Raw genomic sequence first — 17,924 nt, forward strand, 5'->3', positions numbered from 1 at the left:
CTTTCCAACCCTCCGCAAGCAAAGGAAGTATCTGGGGCAAGAGGAAGGCTGTCTGGAGCTGGATGTAGGTCTGACTGGGTGATAATCAGGCTAACATCCTGCCCTCCAAACCCAACTATGTTGCTTGTGCCCCAGACAGGAGGCAGGAATTGCCCTGGGTAAGAAGTGCAGGAGGGAGGAGTGAGAGATGTTGATGGAGGGAATGTTAAAGCCAAGCAGAGAGCAAAGGGAAATAGTAGTTCAAATCTGGAGTGTGCGTTTTGTATTTGCATCTTTGGTCTTCGGCTAAAGTGGCTGTTTGTTGACTACTTTTAAATGTATGTGGCTCTCTAAGGATGCTCTCTGTTGGACTGTCGACGATTAATCAAAAAGAGGAATCAGTGTTTTGAGTCTCTCTTTGCTTTTCACTGTGTGCATGTCCAAGCCTCGCAAAGTGCACGGGAATGCCGGAGTCCTCGGCAGCGCGTCATGCATCTCCAACACTTTACGTGTTTCATATGTAGGTCACTCGCTGGCAAGCTATGACTACTACTAATTAGATGCGAGAATTGAGATTGTTTTACATTTCTGATACCCCTCCAGAAGGTCTGAGTCAGGGGACCTGCTGCCATCTGTACTTATTTACCCCATGTGGTTGAGATGGATCGCAACATGTGACAGTTTATTAGTAGGATGTGGTGATGGGTTTGCATTTTGGGGAGGAGAATCCAGCATTTGAACTTCTTCTGGCAACAGGAGATCTAAAAATACACCACCTTTTGGTGGAGGATGCCTTTCAGATATGACAACTCTTTGATGCTTGACTCTCTGTACTCTCGGATGGGTTTATACGTTTTGAAATGGAAGACATGCAGTGCTTAATGGATTGGCAGGAAAACAGGGAACACAGCAACAGATATTTTGTAAAAAACGGATTACTTTAGAGAGGATTTTTAATCTTTACCCGTCTATTTCTTTCATTCTCTCTGTCCTTCTGTAAATTCCTTTTCTGGGTAAGTAAGCCAGAGGTGTTTTGTGGAAATCCAGGGGTTCTTAGCCTCGGCCACTGCTCGGACACAATTATGCAGACAAATGTCTCCGCTGAGCTCCGAGACTCCATATATCCTTTATCTAATTACATTAACAGGAGCTGGATAGTGACTAATGGCTCGTGGAGGGGAAGGAGGGGGAAGCAACACACGACGAGGAGCTGGAGAGGGCCGCGATGCATGATTGCATTTTTCCATCCTATTTCACTCTCTCACTCTTCCTTGCCCAGATCTCTCCCTGTGCTCCTTTTAGAAACCCCCCCCCCCAACAATCCCAAACCTCCACACATGTACATACAAACATACACACACACACACTCAGTCCCACGAGTCTTTTTCCAGCCTGAAAGACTTTTATTTTGCAGAATACGTCCTGCTTTTTCTTTTTCTTCTTGGCTGTTATGCAACGCGGCATCAATGTTTGCATTATAGCGCTCAGTATTTCACCACTGCAGTTCCAATACTGACGATGTACTCAAAGCCTAAATCAAAATAAAGCTGTGTCAGGGCCACGAGCGACTCTTCCCCGTTAACGTTGCTTTTACTGTCAATTGAATGAAAGCATTAGGCGCTCTGAGGCCGAGAGCAAATGCTGACTTTTTGCGCTCCGTTTGCTTGCGAAGCACCTTAAAAGACCAGGAGTGCTTTTTTTTTTCCTTTTCTTTATTCTCCTCAGCTGGCAATGACTGTGCTGCCAAAATAAAAGCTTGCCCCGTGGCCATAATGAAAATAAAGATATAACAAAGGACAAAAAGCTCCTTTCTGTACTCAATATCCATCTCGTTTTGCATGTTTTCATCCATTACATAATCCCAGGCGGACCATAATAAGCGTACCGTATCAGTTCCCTTAATCGTTTCCATTTTTTTTTAGTATTATGCAAGATGGAAAGACTTGCTGGAAGCAGCTATTATGTTGAAAACTGTGACTTGCTAATGGTTTAAAACCAAGCGTGCTAATACAAGTAGTTTTTTGCATTTCATGGCTTATATATTGGAGGTCATTTATCTGAATTTCAGGAGCTGGAACACACCCCAAACACTCCCCTTCTGGTCATAAATGCCTACTTGCATCAGTTACACATTTCCTCTTGTTTTCATACCCCAACCTCCCTCCCCCTTTTTCTCTGGTTGTCAGCTCCTCTCACAAGTATCACGATGAGGCCTTTCCCAAACCAAAGCTAGTGACCTAGCTTATTTCTAGGGGTGAGGGTGGGAACTGAAAAAATACTGATTGAGGCAGTTTTAAAGAAATTATTTCTGCAGAACATTACAGCCATACACTTTTATTAGTGTTCTTCTCTCTGTGTTATTGTAAGTTCTTTATAGTGTAACGTAATGCGACTCAAGGTGACTGTTGTTGTGATTTGGTGCTAAACAGCAGGTTATTAGCATTTAGCCAAAAAGCAACACGTCCCAATTGTTGCATCCTAAAAGCAGCTGTGCGATAGCACACCTGTGCCTCGGCAGTGAGCGAACGACTGACTGAATAAACGAGGGTGTGAGCCTGGACACGACCTTTGTGTTTTGATGGAGCTGAGCTGCCACATCGCACTGCACCGAGAGACAGAGATGAGCTGCTCGCAGCTGCAAAACATTAAAACTAATTATGTGTGGCGGCGAGACGGCTCGAGGAAGAGCTCAGAAAACAAAACAATATAAATGTATGAAATCTTTGGGAAAACATTTTGCTTTTCCCGTATGATGTTTAATTAGCAGCGGCATCCAGAGTCACAGTTTGATGGTGATGATGATTGATGGCAGGCATCGTTTCTCGTCACACAAAATCAGTAAAACCACCACTGTGACTTTTCAAATGTGCTGGTTACGGCATCCCGAAGAGCTGATGTGGTGTTTTTAAAAAATGTCATAAGAAGCGTAGTTGGTAAATGATTTTAAATCGCAGCGTCATCTACTGTCTTTTAATTATCTTTCCTCGTGGTCAGTGAATAAATCTGGTGTCATTAGTTTCCTGTTTTGTCCTTGGAGGTTTGCAGCAGGCTTTACTTTATGCTAATAACCCCCAGCTGCAACCTGCACCACCCTCCTGCCTCCCTGCCTCGCTTTTGCTGCCTCACACACACACACACACACACACACACACACACACACACACACACACACACACACACACGAGCCCCCGGGACAGTCACGGGAGGGCCATGAAAAGGAAGCCGAGATGATTAATTAACTCTGCCCTCGTTTTGATACCGCCTTATTGGCTTTCAACAGCCGAAACTCAGCTTCGGAGCTTTGCATACATTATGCTGTCGCCACAACAGCTACCACCCAAAACAGGCACACAAACACACTTCCGAAAATATTGAGGTCACGGTGTTCACTGGTGCTGCGGTGAATACGCAAAATTTCAATTTGTGGGCAGGTAGTGTTGTTCAGCAGAGAGATTTAGGTGAGTTGGTTATAGTGAACGTTGGGTTTTTCACTTATGAGAGAGAATCTGCTCCTACGGGAAGCCGGCTGTCAGACACTGACAGATATATCGATCTGAGAATGGTTGTAATTATAACTGTTGAAGCTGCAGCGATGCGCAGTCGCACAAGCGGGATTTACTGTCTTTCACGTCTTGCTCAATATCCCAACAGTTACTCGTAAATCTGTGGCAGACTGTCGTTGTCTCTTATATGACCTTCACCAGAAAATCAGTCGTGAATACAGTTGCCTTTGAAAGCGAGCACAACGCTGTTTCAAGAAGCTGGGTAATCATTTACTTTCAGTTATACAGTTCAGAAAATTCATGCTTTTTTTGCTCCAAAAAAAAAAAGCATGAATTTCAGCAGAAAAATCGTGTTTTGCTCAGAAGTTGTGGTTGTTATTAAACGGCTGCACAAGTTTAGTGTAGAACTTAGTCCCCAAAGAGGATCCAGAACACACTATATGGACAAAAGTGCTGCTTCACCTGCACAGTACCCCTACAGAATCTGCTCAGCAATGGAAATCAGTGGGATGCTAATGTTGTTTAGCTAAAGACAGACTTAAATTACAATGAACTTATTAGAGAATCTGGATAGCTGAACCAAACTAGGCACTAAACAAGACTACTCAGGACTTGTCTGTCGCTCAAAGAGGCCACACTCTAAACAATTTTAAGCTTTCGTACACTTTAAATTACTTAGTCATGTAAAACTTCCATGTTATGTACAGCTGTCACGAAGATGGAAATTACTCATAAAGACCAAAACCACTTTTAGCGTCAGGCTGCAAATGTGTTTATGTTGCGCTGTGAAGTTTGACATTATATCATGGAAGTATATTGGGATTGATTTTCATCGCATCGCACCTCAAGTGGCCACTAGAAGGAACTGCAGTTTTTGACACCCCTGTGCTGGCTTCATTTTTCAACCCTGAAAGTTGCCGCTCGTCTTCAACAAGTGTCTCAAGTCCAAGTTCCTGGTTACCACTATTATTCGCTCTCTTTGCACTGTTTTTATGCATTTACTGACACGACCCCGTGAGGTCACCACCACACAGCTGCTGCTTTAACTGCATTTAACAACTGACCACTGCTGTCAGGTTTTTGGTGATATTACGCACATTCTTACTGGTTATGTGTGCAGCATGTGAGCATTCATGTGCACTCAGATTATCGTTGCTTGCTCATGTGCAAGCAAATACACTGAAAAAGAGGTTCGTGTGTGCCGCCACATGGTCATCTCACGTGTGTGTAGCTGTGTTTGTGCATCAGCATCAGTGTGTGCGTCTTTTGTGTGCCCGCCCTGAGCTCCAGGTGCTCCAGCTGGTTGTGTCCCCGCACAGTGGCCCGGCCCTGACCGACCGTCCTCTGGTCCCCTGTGCTTTTCTTTTGATGACAGCCTCTTACAGACGGCTCTACAGCATTAAAGGGCCTGTCAGGCCCCAGCAGCAGAGCTAGACAATACAATAGTGCTGCTGTATTTTGCCTATACACTGGGGAGAAAGCCTGCTGCACAGTTGTCTTTCATTTTTCTCCTTTATTTGTTTTTGAGGCCTCATTCATCTCTTCGGCTTTTTCACTGCTCAGTTCCCTTCCTCTCTGCGCTGAAGCTCTTTGCTCTCATACTGTGCACACACTGGGAGTTAATGTGTTTGTCCGTGTTTTATCATCAACTCCCTCCCAAACAAAAGATCACCTGCCCGGCTGTGTGAGGCATCACAGGTTTGGAGCCCAGAGGGGAAAGCATACATGCGTCAGGACAGCTTCATATTGTCTTTCAGAATGTGTTGTTGGTATAGTCGAGGTGTGGCTGGATAACCTGCGTGTGACGCTTCAGGGCTTCAACAAACAGGGAAATACGGTTTAACTAAAGAACTGAGCGGACCTGAACAGGTTTGAATAGAAAATTTAATGAAGTTCTGTAGAAATTCTAAAAAGCGTTGGCAGTGGAGCAGATTTTGACAAAAATAAAGTTGGCTACAAAATGCTTCAGGGCATTTACAAGAACACTTGTCACGGGAGTGTGCATGCTGATTTGTATCACAGTGTGGGGCTTTTAGTTCAGTTCAGAGTGAGCTTGCTTGTTCCAGATTAGTTATCTATTTATTTGTAGTTATTTTTTGATAATGTTTAAGTTCATTTGAACTTTGGGTTCAAATGAACTAGAGTTCTAGAGTTCTAGTTTTTATTTTATTTATCTTTTAGTTTAGTTTTAGTTTAATTATAATAACCTCAATCTGAAAAAGCAACCTTAACTTCATTTTAAGCTGCTTTTGGAGCATTTGGCACAGATGTTTGTAGCTGAAGCTTTGTTGCACCAGGACGCATCAAGGTAATAATCTCCTGCGTTTTACACATTTCAAAAGCTTTCATTCGCAAATAAATCAAATGTATGCAAAAAGTCAACCCTTCTCCCTCATAATATCTGCAGTTGTATGCATGTGCCATTAGGGTTGGGCGATAGGTATAAATTTTCCAACCAACAATCATCCGTCCAATAATCGGGTGGAGCAATGTAATCATGCATGGACTGATTTGCGCATATACAACACAGAAGTCCAAACATGGATGAGCTAATTTCCCCCCCAAAATTAGGGCTGTCAGTGTTAAGGCAGTGTTAACACAATTAAAATGTTTAACGCACTCAACCCATCTGGAGCGCAGAACGAACAAACTTTGGACAAACTGGCCGAAATGCATTGACAGAGACATTTAGGGATTTTGACTCAGTCTGTGCTCCAGATGGGTTAATTGTTAATCGCATTTGTCGTGATGATGGAGTGTTAACGCTAACAGCACTAAAAAAAATATAACTTTGCCAATTTGGGATTTCTTTGGCTTTAAACCAGATGAAAGAGGTAAACCTAGGATGTAACCAAGCGGTGTGCCACTTGTGTAGACGTATAGTGCGAGCAAAGTACTCAAGCACAACTAACTTGTATGAGCATGTACATGTCCACCATCTGGCTGAGTATGCTAGGCTATCACCAGCTTCTGCAGCTCCGTCAAGCATTTGGGAGACATGCATGAGAACATGCAAACTCAGTCAAACGCAGGACCATGGATCCAAAATGTTAATTTGATACTCTCAGAGCCACTTTGTGTGCTGGAAAATACACAGATTTTCACTAAACTACCCCTGAAACTTTAGAAGAAGCTGGTCTCTGAGGATGTTTGTTGTATTGGTCAGTCTTTAAAAAGCAGGTGGGTATGCAGAAGCTCCAGGCTGTCAATGTCAAGAACCGATAGTGCAGGAATTATCACCAACAATCAGGATTTGGCCCAAAAGCTGCAGAAGCTATGAAGAAGAAGGTTCAGTATTTTAAATATTGTATTTTCCAACCAATGTCTTTGAAATTGTTAATTGATTAGTTGATGAACTGATGCTGATTAACCTACACAATGGTTTTTTTTGCTACTCAGTAAACTAAAACAATAACCTACTGTACCATGAAGTTATCTAACCAAAACCCACTCAAAAACTCTGTAACTTTCAGATGAGGAAGTTGAAAATAGAAAGCCATTCCTGTAATCGCTGCAAGGGTACGTTAGAGGAAAAGAAAAGGTGGAAACTCCTGGTTGGAGTTTCAAGTCTGATAACAGGAGGCTTTCTGGTTTGTGCTGCTTCTTGTTGTAAAATGGTTTTAATTCTCTCTGACATATTTTACAAAAAATCGCCAGTGGTTATTTTCATTGTATAAGCCATTCTCTGCAATGTTTCTCCACAATATCCTGTGCTGGAACTCGCTCATATGCAAACAAAGCGACGGAACGGAGGCAACAAAAGCGGAGGGACCTGTTTTGCCTCAAACTGCTGCAGTGCGTCGCGTTATAATAAGGTGTTGTTTGCAGGGAACCCGGTCTCCTCTGACGTGGCTAATGCACACTGTCAGAAGCGTTTGCGGCTGATGCTAGCCTTGTCTCCACTCTGTTAAAAGTCACTGAGAAGGGAGAGAGGGAGCTGAGTGCAGTCCAGTTCACCACATTCGCCTGCCGGCTACACTTTCACCAGTCAAGAGGCAATGACCTTCATGCCAGCTCTGCTATCGTTGGGTCCTGTCAGGGCCGATAGGTAGTCCGTTTCAGTCTTTTCCCTGCCTTGGCAATACAGACCATAAACTTTGCTAATCACACTGCAGGTTGGAAAGGAAGCCTGCTTCTTTTTTTGAAAGCAATCTGCATTTCAACACTGTACTCGATTGCTTTCTTGAGGCTCTAAAGCACTTATCATGACACTGTGGGCACATTATCTCAAATGCCAAGCATCCAATTGAGGTGCAGGGCAGAGTTATTACAATGATTAGAGGGAAAGCTTCTTTGATGGCGCACCATTTTAAAGGAAAGTCACTGGCTAGAAGATTATGCAATTACACACTGCAAAAAGTCTTAGTCTTAAATTAGTTTAGCTTCATCCTTCCATCCTGGTTCCAACCTTTTAATGCTGATTTCTTAAATAATCAAAGATAAAGTATTAAAAAAACTGAACATCCTTTTATAGTGGTTGATTTATAAGATGAAGCTATTTGAATGCTAAACTCCAACATTATTGAGTGTTGCCCAGTTTCTAAAGATATCATATGATCTGTATACCTTGCATGAGTCCATAAGTCAATTTTATGGTGATGTGCTCATGGCACTCAATGATTTTCCCTCCCCGTAGCCAGACAGCAGAGCAGTGATTGGGGTTTTATGAGGCGGAGCGAGCCTCAGGTGAACAGGATTGAATGAGGGATGCTTTCGCAGAGGACCCGTTTGACCCTCAGGGCTGATTGTCTGCAGCTCCAGTGGTCAACAATCGCTATTGTGTGTGGTCCCATGGTCAATGAAGGGCTATTGTGGGAGCTAACTACAGGGCTATCACACAGCAACCCAACATCCATCTGGCTCAACAGCTGTAGGAGCCAATAGATTTCCATGCAGAAAATTATGCAGTGCAAACAAGAGCCTTATGATTATTCCATTACCTTCATTCTCTGGGATTATCATGAATTTGCTGGAAATGGCCCTCGTGTGATTACTGCCCAACAAAGCATCCTGTATTTGGCCTTTGTTGAATATTGCAATGCAATCCTGCCTCCTTCAATTTATTCACTCAGAAACAGGTTTTTATTTTGGAGGTATTCCCTGATTGGATTTTCTCTCTTCCCCACCCCTCCCCTCTCATATCCCTGCCTAAGCTGAGACACTGAGGAGAGGTCAGTGAAAATCAAGTCGAACTGGTTGAATTAGTGCATTATTAAGCCTTTCTCTTCCGACCCACTTCCCCAACTGCTTGCATGGCTCGAGTCCAGCGTGGACCGGTAACCTGGAAAGCATCTGAATAATCTCAGGACAGGTTTCACAGTAAATGGACCTCTTATGTGCTAAAATGATGAAATGGGTTGATGCTGAAAGCTCCTAATTTTTCTCATTGCAACTAACTTTCACACTGACTTAGTCTCTCCTTTCAGGCCTCGTTACCCAAAACGCCACGATCAGTCATCAGCACCTGATATGCAACACAAAACTAGGGAAAGTAACAATTTCCTCCCCATAAAAGATGGTGAAAGATCAGTGATAACCAAACACGGAGTTTCTATCCTTAACTCTAAACTAAGCTCACTAGGTGCTTGCTGTTTAACAAACAGATATGAAAGATGTTCTTACCCAAATTAATGACAGAGTGAACAAGCATGCCTCTCAAATTATGAAGTTGTGCTTATTCATTTTTTCTTAATTAACTTTGGTTCACCAAATTATTTAAACAGAAGATCTGACATATTTGTGACCGTAAAAAAATATCCACACTAATCTAAACCAGATGAAAGGGCTAAGAGTAATGAAAAGAATCCCTCATTGTAGTTTTTATGTCAAATACATTTAAAATTGCATTTCAGCAGTGAACAGCTGATCAGGGCAGATATAAACTGGACTCTCTGCTCTTCGGAAGCTACATGGTTCAATCCCCAGCCTCTTTAATCCGTGTGTCGAAGTGTCCCTGAGCAAGATACTAACCCTAAACTACATATAATATTAAAGCCATCCATTAAAGCACTGCAGTGAATGTGAATGTGTGGCAAAAACTCTATATTTCCGGTTTATGTAGCATGTTTTCAAGATTTTTTCATAAACTTTGACTTATTAAGTTGCATTTTTGGGGCTACAGCTTCATGGGACTCCAATCATTCTTGTTTCCAGCCCCTCTGCACAACAGGATATTATAGGAGTGAGAATTGTTTACCCTACCATGGAGTGAAAGGATCTTGTCTGCTCACCCCCATTAATGCTACAGCCAATGTGATCAGCCCAACTTTTGACCTACAAGTGGAACAATGCAGAGTGCTCCAGCATGTCCTGTATTATGTACCATGGTAAAAAGCTCATGCTGAAGGTAATGCTTTTAGGGGCAGAGGGCATCTGATGGGTGCGCTATTGTAAACTCTCAGAATGAAGCTGGTGCCTCACTTTTAAACAGCCTATTGGAAGGTCTGGTTGAGAAATGGCTTCCAGAGGGTTCAGAGAATGCTGGAGCATTCGCTAAAAGGAGGGGGGGGGGCGTGCCCCAGATAAAGAGGGTTAGCCGAGTAAACAAATAATAATGATGGAACAGTGTTGTTATTGTAAGAGCAAATAGCTGGTGTAAGCAAAGGAAATTCAGGTCCTTGCTCTGCGAGATTTTCCCACAGTAGCGACACTATCACGTTCTGAAATATCTGGAAATATCTCAAAGAGTTTCAGTGCTGTGAGGATATGAACTTAATTTTAGCACAAACAAATAATATTTGATTTTGGGCTCCTGTTTGGTAAATGAGTTCTTGTGTTGATGGAAATGTGATTTATTTATCAGATAGACCTTTAACCCCACGCCTGTTTCAAGGAGAAATCCAGTGTATTTCAGCCCTGCTGCAAAAGTCTACTGATGTCACCTCATCTGAGAGGCTTAATGAGAAACAGCACTGATGTCAGATTCCTCCCCGGCTCCCATCTGGATGAAATAAAACAAAAAAATGGCTGCTAAAAATACGACTCCACTTGAGATGATAACAAAGATTTAGTGCCATTAACTGTGTAAATACAGCGTGTGGTTGGCTCCAGATTCATATTGAAATTCCTTCCTAACCTGGATGAGCTCTGACCGTAAAAAGCTTCCCGAAAAAGGGCCGCAATAATACCTTTAAAAGTCAATGATGGTCGATTTAAATATTTTATGCTGCTGAATTATTGGACCCTCAGTCTTCTGTCAGATCACTTGACAGAGTGCGGTAAGCCGCTGCAGTGAGAGGTCTTTGTTCACATTAACCCATGAAATGGATGCAGTAGCCTGGAGATAATGTCTTCAGGCTTAAACTGCTGCACTCACGTGGAAATTGAAATATAAGACCAAAAATCTTCCTGTAAGCTTTGTGAGGCGGCACTTACCCGCAGATCGGAAACAGAGTCAGCGTCATGTTTCAATGATGGTCACCCGCAAATTGCAGACACGTTTGTAAGACCTACATGGTCTTTCTGTGACGAGTTAAAAGTGTCAGAATTTCAGTTTCCATCAAAACAGCATAATGATGTGTTTGCTTTTTAAATCCTGTAGGGCAGGAATAATAACAACATTTTTTCACAGTATTCCAATTTTTTCCTTTAGGCTCAAGTGATTGTTTTTATGTTTAAATAAAAAAAGCCAGCACACCCTATGACCGTATCACACAGATGACCGTACCATCTGAACGTTGGAGCAGAAATCAAGACTCATCAGACCAGAACATCCAATTTTCTATTGTCCAGTTTTGGTGGTTCTGAATTGTCGTCTCAGTTTCGTGTTCTGCTGCTGTGGAAATGCTCATCTGCGTAGCCTGGCTGTAACAAGTGGTTATTTGATTTCCTGACTCCTTCCTATCAGCTTGAAGCAGTCTGGCCATTATCCTCTGACCTCTGGCGTTAACAAGACATCTTCTCCCAGAGAACTGCTGCTCACTGGATATTTTCTCTTTTTCAGACTATCCTCTGTAGGGCTGCCACGATTAGTCGACTATCAAAATCGTCAACGACTAATTTAATAGTCGACGCGTCGTTTGAAGCTTAAGATCCTGGAAAGATGCAGGAATAAGTAGTAGGATTTAAGAGTGTAATAACGGACTGGAACAGGAGCTGGCAGCACTGCATGCACAAGGAGGCCAGCTGCCATTTAACCTCGAAGAAGAAGAAGCTGTCTCCGGTATCGTAGCTGCGTCCAAATTCAGGAATCGCATCCTCCTGTGCCCACGTTTGTAGGCCGATTACGTTACAGCGACAAGACGAAGGCTGTCCCAATTCGAAAACTCCAACAAATGCAGCCAACAAATGTGCCCTGCATTTCCCCAGATTTGAAGGATGGGTCGAGTGTATCCTTCATGGCCCAGCCTATCCCAGAATTCATAGCGCGGCCCAGCTCAGTTTACAACAATGGCGGCAGCTAGTTAGTTTTAATATTACTCTTATTATTCTTTCTGGGTCACAAAATAAACGTTTAACATATTTTCAGGCGAGAATGTAGCTGTGTAAACCTCAAATATCTGCTCAGTTTATCAAGACACCACATATTTTCAAAAGCGCTCTGACGTTTTCGGAGACGTTTGTTACCCACAAGCTCGATAGCTAGCCGGGGTTCAAGGCTCACTAGAGCCCGTGAGAACACCGGACTCCCGGCAAATCGTTTTCAAACCCACCGCCGTCTTTCACTACTCGGGTTAAACATGATATATAAGTCACTTAGATAACTTAAAAATGTTATTGTTTGGCCTTTTTCAGTATTTTATTTGTTCCTGAGTGAATCGGTTTAGCTGAGATTAAAGTTATAGTTTTTACACAGCTGAATAAATGTCAAGCAGACAACTGATCATCAGGAGTGTGAGATGCTCGAGAATATACTCCGGTGTCCTGTTATATTTTAGTTAGCAAGGAGCAGACGGCTGAGTTTATTAAACTCCACCGAAACAAAATTTATCATCTTGTCTTTATTTTTAGTTAGCACATACCTTAAACACTTAAAGCTTTAAGCTAATGATAGTTATATAAGAGCAGACACATGCTGATGCAATAAGCTGTACGTTTTACGTCCAATGGATGCAGAATCTGATTAGTCAACTAATCGCAAAAATAATCAGTGACTAGTCGACTATCAAAATAATAGTTTGTGGCAGCCCTAATCCTCTGTAAACTCTACTGAAGGTTGTTTGGCAGATCAGCAGTTTGTGAAATAGTTAGACCACCCGTCTGGCACTAAAATCACCTTTCTTCCCTATTCTGATGCTTAGTTTGAACTTTGGTAGTTCATCCTGAACATGCCTAAATGCCTAAATGCACTCATTAGATGATACACCCCGCCCTTTGTGACTAAAAATATTTGTTTAGTTGTCAGTTAGTCATCCGCCTGTCCACTCCCCCCCCAAAAACTATCATTGCAGTTCTCTCCTTTAAAGTCACTGCTATTTCTGAAGCCTCGAAGAATACTCGAGTGGTGGTCATGGGCACCTGTCTGTTTAGGGAATTCTGTCCTCATTCATTTCCCCCCCACCACACTCTGTTTTCTTTCTGGTTGGACCTCGAATTCAAACAAACCTGTTGTGTTAACCCCGAGGCTGCCGCCGCCCCCACGATCTGTCTGGAAAGATTCAGTGAGCATCCAGATCACCGCAGAAATAATTCATGACCACTGTAATAATCATAGCACAGAGTCCTGCTGCAGAGGTCAGAAGTCGCCATATCCTATCTCCTTTCACATTTCTCATTATTATTATTCTGCTCCAGCTTCCTGAGTTAAAAAAAAGAAACACCGCACTATATCTGGACCCTGTGTCTGCCAGGCCAGATAGGGGATGTGGATCTGATAAGTATGAGTGGCACAGGTGGGTTTGTGGATGACAGGAGCCTACTGCTTGTCACATTACCATTTCTCTGCTTATGGTTTCCTTGCATGCCTCCGAGGCAATCTCTGTCTTCCCCCCCTACCAGTGCCGAAAATCAGAGGCTGACATTAATGCTTTCTCTAGCAGGAATGCAATTCTTCGCCTCCGAGCTCGCTTCGACATCTGCCCGGCACCTGGGCTGGCGGACTCAGCGCACAGACAGGCCCCGTCAATAAATCAGCCTCTGGATTAAACAGAGGAGAGGCCGTGATAAAGCTGAGTCCCGAAGCTAATGTACGTGAGCTGTCAGGGAATCTGACGGAGTGTCTCAGGCAAGAAATATCCTGCAAAAACACACGCTTGGAAGGGATTTTGTCCTGTTTGCGGGTTTTGATTTGTTACCTGAGATGCTGTTCTCTCTTGTCCTCTCATCTGAACTCTGGCACAGTAGGTAATGTTTTCCTGATTTCTTTTTAAACCTTGCTTCGTGGGTTTTGTATCAGAATTGTACACACACACACTGAAATATAGAACGTACCAGCAACAAGCCAAAAGCATTGAGTGCAAACAAAGCCTCCAAAGAGTGTACAATAAGTATCAGGCAGATAGTGCTAAATGGATCCTCTTGAGGTCTTTTGCTCGATCTATAATCTACCTAATTTCCCGTGTAGTGAGCGCCGTCGCTGCGGCTGGATCGAGCCTTCCTCCTCTTGGAGAACTGTTCGGCTACAGCGTGGCTCGGTTAGGTGTGGTGCCTGTCTGTCAAAGCCTGCATAAACAGAAGCCCAGCTTACCCCTGCGAACCAACCAACATCTGGTTAGCATCAGCCCTCTGCTCTGATCTGCCCCTTCTTCTGTCACTTGCCAAAGGATTTCTCTCATGCTCGTTTTTTCTTTTTTTTGTTCCTTTTTTCCCCAAAGTGTTGTCACTCGTCCTTTGGCTCAGGACTGACTGATGTTTGGCTTAAATCACTGACATAATCAACAGTGTTTTACGTATTCTGTTTATATGTATGCCATAATTAATAGTAGCTAGCTGCTGCGATTTAACTCTACGGTTCTGGTCTTGGGAAACTTCAGTTGAAGGGGATTATTATTATTATGTTTCTCCTGATTTTTTTGGTCTTGTGTTTACTGTTACAATGGTGGAAGCTCATATTAAACATGGCTAAGTTTCAAACAATGAGGTCAGTGTATATACAAGTAATCCCTGTGAGCCAAAAGCTCAGGATTTAGACGGCTCTAAATAAGCTGTTTCAGACAGTTTGTCCTACTCTTGGCTCGCTATGATGTCAATGGGACCAGATACCCCTACCCAAACAGCACTCTCCATCGCTATTATGGAGGAACGTAGCCAGTAAATCACGCTCCATCCAGCACAGCACTATTGACGTAGCCTGTATGTGGTGTTTGGGTGTTGGTAGCTCCTATATAGTGGAGACGCGTGTTTGGTCATTGGGAAGAGGTCATTTCTTTGTCCCTTAGCGCTGCTTTGACTTTGTTTTACCTCTGCCTGGGCAGCTCACATACAGAGGGCTTTGGTAGCGCTGATTTAGCTTGCTTGTTGTCAAGATGATGGCGCCATGTCACTTACCTCAGCTTCACCAAAGCTGCTTATCTGTCTGAAAAATCCAGCTAGAAAAGCGTTAGGTAGCCGGGATATCTTTTTCCAATTGAAAGCATGTAGCATCAGTATAGCTTAGTGCTATAGCTATAACTTAGGCAACAGTTATTCGCAAATCTTCACCAATCTGTCTCAGAGTGTTTGGCTCCCACCAGGCGACCTGTGCGAATGTGGTCACTGCCATCCTTCGCTGTCTGTTCAGGTTCAGGTTACTTTACTTGTACCTGTTGGTAGATTTTGTGTGCAGTGAGTCATCCATCCTCACGTGCACATTTTCAAAACAAACAGACAACAGACAAGCGTGCAGGTGCAAAGGCACTTCAGTGTTGACTGTATACTGTCCACGACTTTATCTGAACCTTTTAGATCTCACCCAACAGAAAAAATAAACCTCCTCAGGTAAAGTCAAAATCACAATATCAAAACCGCGTTTTAGCTCTCTTTCCCCAGCAGCTGTTGCAGTTTTAAATATCCCTTTTCTTTCTTTTTTTGTACCTTTTGTCTCTCTCATCCTCTTTGACGCTCACTTGCTTTCTCGTTCTCTCGTGTAGCAGCCTCCCTGGTTTCCCCGGTGCTCTCCTGCGGCTTGTCAGGTCCAGGTTTCCTTTTGATTTCTGTCATCGCCACCCTCCCGCTCAGAGTACACCTGGCTGAATATTGGCCCCCAGATGATAATAAAAACCCAGCGAACCCCCAAGCTTGTAAAATCTGGGCACAGGCAACACAACAGACTCCCCCCTCCCTGTTTCCTAGATTCCCATCCTGTCTGGAAACACTGGTACCAGTGTGGATACACTAAGTGTTTGTTTATATTTGGAAAGGTAGCATTCCTCGACCGCTCCTCCCTGATGTGTGTTTTGGCAGAGAACATAAAAAGGGATTAAAGAGACAAAGCAAACGGAGAACGGGGATTTATGTGACAAATGGAAAAATATATAATGCAGACAAAGTTCAGTAGCTCTTTAATCCAATTCAGCCGTGAGGTTTGGTCAGAGCAGCCTTTGCTGGAGTACAATTCTTGGCTGAAAAATGCTTCTTCAAACGCCTTCATTCCTGTTGATATATTTATTGATTTTTTCAAAGGTTTCGACGTCACATACAAAGAAGGAACAGCCTTACTTATGTGCACAAACTATATGATGGTGTCTTGGTACTCTTTACGCTTAACTGCTTCATTTTTGTTGACTTTTATTTTGAAATTTGCACACAGATTCAGCAAAAACACATATAAACTCCTAAATCCACACGTGTATATTTTCACATGGGTGTACCACGCATCCACAGGCTCTTCCACACAGGCAGCTCTGTGGAAGTGATCAAATATTGACGTCTGAGGCACTTTTTCAGCTCCCTCCCTGAGAGATTTGTGGCATGAACAGCTTGGCCACTGTTCCCAACAGGCATGAATGGGACACTCTGTCAAACCCAAAGAGCGGAGAAGGAACGTATCTTAATGTTTGGAAAGATAATCTGCTGGGATTTGGATTCCTGACGGTGGCGAGGTGTTGATGTTTGGGCTGGGCCCGGCCGTAGGTGCTGCTGGAGGAAGAACATCAGATAACCCAAACTGCTGAAACCCATTCTAGATGATGAACAGGCTCCCTTTTGTATCTTGAAGTAATCCTTGGTGCCTGACACTCCTCCGTTTGGAGCAGGTAGGCAGATGAAGAATATCCTGCTCACTGGAGGCATTTGTTACACGAACGTCCTCTACTCAATGAGGCCACTGTGTGAGCGTTACAGTTTAGGTACAATCAGGCGTAGTGTAAGCACTCAACTCAGATTCAGCAACATTTAATGAGTGATGGTTCATTAACTGCGTGCCAGAAAGAGATTTTTATTTTAGTTTTCATTTCAAAATGTAATATTTTCTAATGAACACTCAAAGCCGGGATTGTTACTGTTATAAGCTGTTATAGGTCAGTCATCTGGCAATAACATGCAGTAACTTGAGGCTCAAGCCTCATAGACTTCCATGATAAAATTTTGAACTTTACAGCAAAAATAACCTTTTTTATAGCCTAGTACAAACAAAGGTGTTAGTCTGTGTAGCTAAGTTCCTCCTCTTCACAACTGTATGCAAAAAAAAAAATTGCATATTTCAATTAAACTAAGCCCGAAACATAATTAGGGCACTGACAGGTGGGTGGACTTCCACCTCTCCATCATATTTTTGGTAATTAATTGCATTTCATGAAATTGTTCTTATTTTATCTACCTAGCAGTACAACCATAACGTGATATGCATGTTGCTAACCAAGCTAGCTATCATTAGCTGCAATCTTAGTAGTTACAAATATGGTGTCTTCTGTCTCTAAACATGGTCAACATAAGGATCCAAAGTGGTAACTCACAGTGGCTGATAGCAACCACCTTGCAGCTGGCAAAAGTCAGTGGTTGTCCAGAATGCAACTTTTCTATGATGTGAGTTTTTTGCAAATCAACGGGTTGGCAACTGGTTGTATTCTGGTTACATTTCTATAAAAATAACATTACTGAGTGCAATTAAATCACCATCCTAAATCGACTATGTCACAATTTGTGGAAGAAATATGAATTTGTGTTTTAATGTGAATTTTTGTGTTTGTAGATGGCAAAAGATTTGTGATTCTGATTTCAGTTAATTGTTGTATTATCACAAAATGATTGCAAGTATTTGCTAACTTGACCCTATCAACTTGGCCAAGCGCCTGCAGTCATTTAGCCTATCCTGCAGTAACTATGCCACTATTGATGGACGAGTAAGACTCTGTCTTATTGTGGTTTTTATCACCGTCTTGGTGAACCAAAGTTGCTTTGGAGATGGCACCTGACCGTAAGTGGTCGCAGACCTGGTCCCTGTTTTAGAAGAAACCAAAGGCAGCAAGATGGCACAGTTGCAATAATTTGGTCATGGGAAATTTATTTTGGTCTCCTACACACTGTTTTCCCCAAGTGTGACTGTAGAATAATGCAATCTTTATAAACAGCCTATAACAACAACAACAA

At 42.8% G+C, this 17,924-nt stretch overlaps 1 protein-coding gene across 7 annotated transcripts in view; it reads left to right on the forward strand.

Annotated features, from left to right (window-relative positions):
- LOC120746080 (nck-associated protein 5-like) overlaps nt 1–17,924 on the forward strand; it is a 176,747-nt gene that overhangs the window by 31,885 nt on the left and 126,938 nt on the right. The window contains exon 1 of one of the 7 annotated variants that reach the window (XM_040051338.1): nt 26–5,790. The exons of the other annotated variants lie outside the window; for them this stretch is intronic. The gene's annotated coding sequence lies outside the window, so the exon portion shown is untranslated. Of the gene's footprint in view, nt 1–25; nt 5,791–17,924 lie in introns of those variants that run through there. 7 annotated transcript variants of the gene reach the window in all.

Source organism: Simochromis diagramma, unplaced genomic scaffold (genome assembly GCF_900408965.1).
Source record: "Simochromis diagramma unplaced genomic scaffold, fSimDia1.1 OVJJ01000107.1, whole genome shotgun sequence".
Taxonomy (NCBI): Eukaryota; Metazoa; Chordata; class Actinopteri; order Cichliformes; family Cichlidae; genus Simochromis; species Simochromis diagramma.